The sequence below is a fragment of the Myotis yumanensis genome, unplaced genomic scaffold, assembly GCF_028538775.1.
Source record: "Myotis yumanensis isolate MYYU_CA2020_CCGP unplaced genomic scaffold, mMyoYum1.0.hap1 SCAF_23, whole genome shotgun sequence".
Lineage (NCBI taxonomy): Eukaryota > Metazoa > Chordata > Mammalia > Chiroptera > Vespertilionidae > Myotis > Myotis yumanensis.
In genome coordinates, this window is record NW_027223774.1 from 14,502,032 (window position 1) to 14,510,164 (window position 8,133).

General features: G+C 50.6%; 1 pseudogene; it reads left to right on the plus strand.

Moving 5' to 3' along the window:
* Positions 1-845: 845 nt before the first annotated feature.
* Positions 846-5,039, plus strand: LOC138999836 (testis-expressed protein 101-like; annotated as a pseudogene).
* Positions 5,040-8,133: the final 3,094 nt, after the last annotated feature.

The window sequence follows — 8,133 nt, forward strand, 5'->3', positions numbered from 1 at the left end:
AACTTGATAAGTGAATAAAAGTACCCAATCTGAAAAGAAGAAGGAAGAAAAATGAACAGAACGTCAAAGACCTGTGGGACACCATCAATAGAACAACATACACATAATGGAAGTACTAGAAGGAAAAGAGGAAAGGGCAGAAGTAAGATCAATTTGGGGGGTACTGCCATCTTAACAGTGTTCTCTCCTCACCACACACGGATATCTTGCCACTGATTTAGGTCTTTTTCCATTTCTTTCTACAATGTTCTGTATACATCAAACAGGTGGATATTGTGATATGTAAATTATACTTTGATAAAGCAAGATGAAAAACAAGACTAAAGGGAAGTTTCCTGGGTACTTACACTGGGTCCCATGATCTGGATCATTATTCAGTCAGCAGGAGAGATGGACATTATGTTTTTTCTCTTCTAGGCCTTGAAGGTTCTTAATACTAACCACAAAGCCCTAGGCATCTCTCCTGGGGTTTATCTAATTACTTCCTGCATCACCCTCATGAATTTTCATCATTTCCTATCAAGCTAAGAGAACCGGGCACACCTCCTCCCTTGTTGCTCCAAGCCTGCCTCCTCCAGCCCCAGCTTACTTGCTCTGCTCCTGAGTGCACCCCAGGTTGGCCTGCGTGGGGTGCGATGGCCTCCTCCCCTGGGCTGTGAATATATGTGATTAGATACTGCTGTCCATCTGGTCTGTGAAGTGGTGGGTGCTGTGCATGGGGTCATCTCATATTACTTAAGGTGGGGTGTCCCTCCCTCACCAATGATGTGATCAGGAGGTGATCAGAACAACATGGCTATTTCCTTCACTATCCTACCAGGACTATGGAGAGAGTGGGGTCAGTCATGTCCAGGTAGGTAGTTCAGTAGGTAGAGCACCTTTCCAATACCCCAAGGGCACATACAAGACTCAACCAATGAATGCATAAATAAGTGGAAGAACAGATCCACACCTCTCTCTCTCTCTCTCTCTCTCTCTCTCTCTCTCTCATCAATAAATAACATTTTATTTAAAAAAAATAGTGGGGTCAATGGTTCACTTGTTTGGCAACCTGCAGACCTCTACCCTCCTCCTAGAAGTCTGTTGTGACTCATTGTTTCTGCTCCTAGACCCCACACTGAAAAGAGAAAAAGTAAAAAACTGACTTCTCTCTCCTTTCTCTCTCTCCTCCCTTCTGCCTCTACATAGGTTGAGCATCGACCTATGGACCAGGAGAGAGGATCATCAATCAGACTGTCTCCTGCATGCCCACCACTGGGGGTCAAGCCTAAAACCAGGGCATGTGCCCTGACCCGGAATCCAACCGTGACATCCTTGTTCATAGGTCCATGCTCAACCACTGAGACATACTCACCAGGTGCAAGCTGTAATATTAACACAGTGCCCAACATTGTGATGAGAACTTGACCTCAAAAAATCTCACACAGTCCTAGTGGAAGTGCTAACAGTTCACCATCTACACTAATAAAAGAGAAACATGCAAATTGGTGTCTCTCTGCTACCCTTCCCATTGGCTAATCAGGGCGATATGCAAATTAACTGCCAGTCAAGATGGCGGTTAACCGCCAACAAAGATGGCAGCTAATTTGCATACTGCAGGCAGGATGGGACAGCGCTATTCTGCCTTCCCGCTGCCATCCGGGCCTGCTATCTGTGACCCAGATGGCGGCGACCCCTGTGCAACCCGACCCAGGGGTGGCAGGAGTGACCCCAGCGATCTGCCACTGGCCAGGCCCCCAACCGGCTCTCCCTCGGGAGATCACCCAGCACTAGCCGGAACTGCTGCCCCTCAGCCAGCAGTCACGCCCCCAACAGGCCCTCCCGCCAGGGGTGAGCAACCGGAGATCCCACAGCAGGAAAGGGCGGCCTGCAGCCAGCCCCTGTGTGCGCCTGCCCGTGGGATAGCTGCAGTGATCATGGAGCAGGAAAGGGTGGCCTGCAACCAGCCCTCATGTGTGCCAGCCCCTGGGTCGCTGCAGGGATCACAGAGCAGGAAAATGGGGCCTGCAGCCAGCCCCTCTGTGCGCCTGCCTGTGGAATTGCCCCAGAGATCATGGAGCAGGAAAGGGTGGCCTCTAGCCAGCCCGCATGTGTGCCAGCCCCTGGGTAGCCCTGGGGATCCCACAGCAGGAAAGGGCGCCCCACCCTGGCCACAGCTCATGGGAGAGTACAACATGCAGTGGAGGCCAGGAGCCTGAGAGATCAACAGAGAGGGGCGCCTGCTAGAAGCCTTCAGGGTGTGGCTAGGGGGTAGGCCCCCAGCAGACACACACACACACACACACACACACACACACCACCTACTCTGAGCTTCCAATGTGGTTGGGAGCAGACCACCAGAGGACACACACACACACACACGGCAACTGCTCGGAGCCTATGTGGTGGGGCTGGGGGCAGGCCCCCAGCAGACAGACAGACACACACACACACACACACACACACACACACACACAGGGACGGCTGCACTGAGCCTCTGCTGCCAGACTGTGGCCATCAGTAGGACATCCACTGAGGGCTCCCAGACTGAGGGGCAGGCTTGGCTGAGGGAACCCCATCCCCCAGTGCACTACAGTGCACTAATTTCATGCACCGGGCCTCTGGTCCTATATAATAAAAGCCTAATATGCTAAGTGTCCAGTCATCCAGTCAACCAATCAAAACATAATATGCAAATGATATGCATATGCTCACTATGTTGTGCACTGACCACCAGGGGGCAGATGCTCCGACTGGTAGGTTAGCTTGCTGCTGGGGTCTGGCCCACGGGACTGAGAGTTGCGACTTGTGACAATGGGGCACTGTGCCAGGAATCCCTGATGATGGTCAAATCTGGTAAAATGAGAAGGGGCGGTCAGGTGATTTGGAGGAAGGTGATGGCATCCCTGTCAGTGCTATTCCCCTCTCCCCGAGGCCAAAGGTGAGAACCGCCACCCCCCTTCCTTCTCTCTGCGCTCCAAACAGGGGCCAAGATGGCACTTCTGGCCACGAAGGGCTGCAGCTCCAAAGGGATTCCCGCCATAACGTTGGTCCAGCACTCCCCACCGCCCAGCATAAAGGTGGTCTGCTACAGCAGCTACTGTGAGCACTCCTGCGACAGCAGAGAGAACATCCCTGAGATATGGAATCCAGAGGTGATCCCAGGTACCCCTGGAGGGGAGAGAGAATAACAGGCAACCCGGAAAGCAATGGAGGTCTTCCTCCTTGTCCTTTTCTCCTCACAGCTTATCATTGTGTGTTTTCCAATGCGGATTGCATTCAGCGTTGTTCTGTATTCATTTCTGGAGTCCAGCGTAGAGGTTATATGATTGTACACTCTCCAGAGTGAGCCCCTGACATCTCACGTACCCACCCACCCACCCGACACCACTTTTTGTGTTCGTACGTGGCTTAGGTCCAAGCGGGCCACACACAAAAGGACCTCAGACCTTCTGCTTGTCTTTCTTTTTCTAAATTGTTACCTCGGGGTCTCAATGCTGCTCAGAAGAGAGGGATATCAGTGAAGGCTGGGATATACCTTGGGTTTTGTGTCATTTAACAAGATGTCCTTGAAAATTTCTGAACAAGGAGATGGCGTTAACCTAACAATTATCGTTCTCCGGCTGCCACCTGATCATAGCCTGCTTCCCCCCTTTGGCCTATCTTTTCAGCTCACTTCCTTCTCTTCCCTCTCTTATCTGTTGTGTTCTAGCTGAGGCTGGTATTCAAAATAGTTAAAATGGAGGTGGTACCGGCCAATCAGAATGGACATGGTTATAACAGCCAGTCCAGCCCTACCAGTGCCTCACAGTTGAATATCAACACCGCAATTTCTTACAATTCCCCATATTCACCAAGTTGGCTCAAAGCTCCAGGCCTTTGTCCATACTGTTTCCTTTGCTACCCCATCAAACCCCCCATTTTCACAAAGCTAACCTCTATTCATGATCTCAACTCAGATATCCACTCCCGGAAAACACCAAATTCTTTTAGGTAGTTGGGTCTTCCTTTAATTTTTTGCTCTTATACCTAAGACACAGTGCCTACTGAGTTGTATTGAATTATTTATATCTCTTTCTCCCTCTAGACAAGAGATTCTCAACCTGTGGGTCGCAATCCCTTTCGGGGTCAAATGACCCTTTCACAGGGGTCCCCTAAGACCATCAGAAAACACATGTATAATTACTTATTGTTTTTGTGATTAATCACTATGCTTTAATTATGTTCAATTTGTAACAATGAAATTGGGAATCACCACAACATGAGGAAATGTATTAAAGGGTTCAGCATTAGGAAGGTTGAGAACCGCTGTTCTAGACAATGATCATAGATGGAACTAAGCACAGAGTTTGAAAGTCATGTTGGATGGGGTTCTGACAGCCAAGAAAATCAGTTGGGAAAGAGTGGGGAGGTGGCAGTAATAGGCCTTGGTTAGAGTGGTATCAACTTGAAAGACTTGGGGAAGACGAGGCAGCAAGGAGAGAACTGCAAAAGCAGGACATACTCTTAAATTGTTCCTCTCTTTCCCCCTCCAGCTCCCAATATGTCAACAACCTTCCACTGCCCAACCTGTTTAGCTCTTGGGGCCTGTTTGAGTGTGTCTTCTCTTCCCTGTCCCATTGATACCACTCGATGCTAGCAAGGAAAACTTCAGGTTGCTGGAGGTAAACTGAACATCTGATGTATTCAGAGACTGGAAACCTAGACATCTGAGTGGATCCCAAGAGGTTCTGACACTCAGGGATCCAGGAATGAGGAGGGACTAGATTCCTCACTGGTTTTCTAAAACATCTATGTGTCTCCCCATCCTTCCTTGTTCCATAGGAGACATTGACTCAACTTTGGAGGTCAAAGGCTGTACAACTCTACCTCACTGTGGGCTAATGTCTGGGATATTCACAAGTGGACCCATGTGGGTAAAAGAAATGTGTCCATACCAATCTCTCATTCAATCCCGAAAGTTTGGAAATGGGGCCACCACCTGGCTTCCTATTTCTCTAGGTCCTATCTGTTCCTTGCCCACTTTACGTAATTCCATCCTTTATCTGCTGCCTACGTAATGCCTCTTCAGTGGACAGAGGAAATTTAGGAGGGAGCTGGGCCTGAAGCTTTGGGGAGGGGGTGATGTTTTTAGATTATCATGCTTATTTTATTTACTAACTAGAGGCCAGGTGCATGAAATTTGTGCATGGGTGTAGGGGCCCCTCAGCCGGGCATGTACACTGTTGCAAACTGGGATCCCTCAGGGTATTTCCAACTGTCATCCTAAACCAGCAGCCGAATATCGCTCTCGCAAACTGGGACCGCTGGCTCCTAACCACTCACCTGCCTGTTCGCTCCTAACCACTCACCTGCCTGCCTGCCTGATTGTCCCAACCACTCTGCTTGCCTACCTCATTCCCCCTAACCCCTCTGCTGCCTGCCCTATTCCCCCTAACCACTCTGCCTGCGTGGTCACCCCTAACTGCTCTGCCTGCCTTCCTGATTGCCCCTAACCACTCTGCCTTCCTGATTGCTCCTAACCACTCACCTGCCTGCCTACCTGCTTGCCTGATCACCCCTAACTGCTCCGCCTGCCTGCCTACCTGATTGCCCCTAACCGCTAGCCTGCCTGCCTGCTCAGTGCATGTCATAGCTACCAGTCGTTCCACCATTCGGACAATAACTGCCCCCCACTCCTCCAGCCTGATCGCCCCTCACTGCCACTGCATGCTGGCCTGACTGCCCTTAACTGCCCTCCTGCTGACCTGGTCACCCCTAACTACCCCCCCCCCCCCACATATTACCCTTTTATTATATAGGATTACTTAAGAATACATAAACTATCTTGTTGTAAAATACTTTGAGCTCTTTACTGCATTTTCTGTGAGAATAAGATCATTCTCAGCAATCGGACTATCACCATTCTTGAAAATATTGACAGCACTTCGAAGGGATGCAGAGGCACCCTGCAGATGGACTTCAAACACATCAACATAGAACTCAGTCTCCCTGGAAAGAAAAGAGGTTCTGGGTTGACAAATGGTGGGGATGTAGGAATTGGCCACCATTCATACTATCTAGATCATGTACAGAACATGATCAAGGGTCTTACACTGGGCTTTCATTACAAGACTAGAGGCCCGGTGCACGAAATTCGTGCATGGGGAGAGGGTTCCCCTCAGTCAAGCCTTCACCCTCTCCAATCTGGGAATTCTTGGGAGATGTCCAACTGCCGGTTTACAGGATTGGGCCTAAGCCAGCAGTTGGAGATCCCTCTCACAATCCTGGACCGCTGGCTCCTAATTGCTCACCTGCCTGCCTGTCTAGTCTCCCCTAAATGCCCCCCCCCCCCCCGCCAGCCAGCCTGGTTGTGCCTCACTGCCTCTGCGTGTCGACCTGATTGCCCCTAACTGCCCCCCTGTTGGCCTGGTCACCTCTAACTGCCCCCAGATGCCTGCCTGGTTGCCCCCAACTGGACCCCCACCAGCCTAGTCACCCCACACTGCCTCCCCTGCCAGCCAAATCACCCCCAACTGGCCCCCCTGCCAGCTTGGTCACCCCCAACTGCACCCCTGCCCCATCAGGACTGGTCACCCCTACTGCCCCAATGCTGGCCTGGTTGCCTCTTACTGCCCCCCGCACCCCCCCCCCCCCCACCTGCCTGGTCACTCCTAACTGCCCGCCCCCCCCCCAGCCAGCCTGGTCACCGCCCATGGCCCCCCTGCCAGCTGGTTGCCCCTAACTGCCTCTGTGTGCCGGCCTTATTGCCCCTAACTGGCCTCCCTGCGGGCCTGGTCACCCCTAACTGCCCCCATCTGCCAATTGGTTGCCTCCCACACGTGTCTGACCAGGGCTGGGTATCAAGCCTGCAATGGAGGAACGTGCTCTTGTCCAGACTGAACCTGACACCCTTCAGTCCTCGGGCCCATGCTCTGCCCACTGAGCCAAACCAGGTAGGGCAGCTGGGTGGTTTTAACTCACCCTGTGCCTTTGAGGAGTTCCCTGAGCCTCATTTTCCTCCTAAATGGAGACTAGCATGGCTGTCTTCTCACACTTCTCTGAGACTCTGACAGACGAGCTGGTTAGGCTTCTGATGCAAGTGTACAGTCGGGAAATAAAATGGATTCTTGTAGAGGGCCGCCTGGGAGGCACCTAGGGATTTTCTTATAATTATTGTCAGCTGAACTCAGAGCATAGGCAGCCACGCCCTGGGAACATGCTTCCCCAATAAGGCTGGACATGTTAATCAGGCAGGGGCGGAACTAGATATGTAAATCTAGGCCTTTAAAATAAACCTGCTGTGTGTCTCAGGCCGCTTTTGCCGCCTCTCCATCAGAGAGGATGGCGCCCACCTGGCTCCAGCTTAAAATCTATTTCTGCATCTTGGTCTTTCTTTAATTTCTTAATCCCCAGCTCCTCCGCTCAAGAACCTGTCGTTTTCCCGTGTGGGTTGCGGGAAACAGAAACAGCCCACCACAGATTCTGGGTTTTTTTTTAAAGCTTATTTTATTTATTTATTTTAGTATTTTTAAAAAAGTATATTTTTATTGATTTTAGAGAGGAAGGGAGAGGGAGAGTGAGAGAAACATCAATGATGAGAGAGAATCACTAATTGACTGCCTCCTGCACGCCCCCTAGTGGGGATCGAGCCTGCAACCTGGGCATATGTCCTGACTGGGATTCGAACTGTGATCTCCTGGTTCACAGGTCAATGCTCAACCACTGAGCCATGCTGTATTTCTTTAATTAAAAATTTTTAATGTTGACATTATTGCAGGAGTTCCCCTCCCCTTTTTTTCTACCTCCACCCTCCCACTTCCTTGGCCTTTACCAAGTTATTGTCCATATCCATGAGGTTGAACATCCTGTGAGAGCAGTTGGTCCTTTTCATCTTTCCCTCTCCCTTTTGGCTGGTCATGAAACACTAAATCAAAGGGATTTTACAAACGTCCTTGCCTCGTTTTAAATGCATTTTAAGTTATCAAGACTCACGGACATGAAGCCATGAGCCAATGTCCTGTGGTTTCAGCTGAGAGATAATCTTGAACTTTATGCTCTCAGGCTTAGGAACACACATGCACGGCCCTGAGGAGGTTGATTCTTATCCGGTTGCAGGGGGTGGTGTGAGGGAAGCATGTTATATAAGAAGGCGACAGAGGCTGACGTTCATCA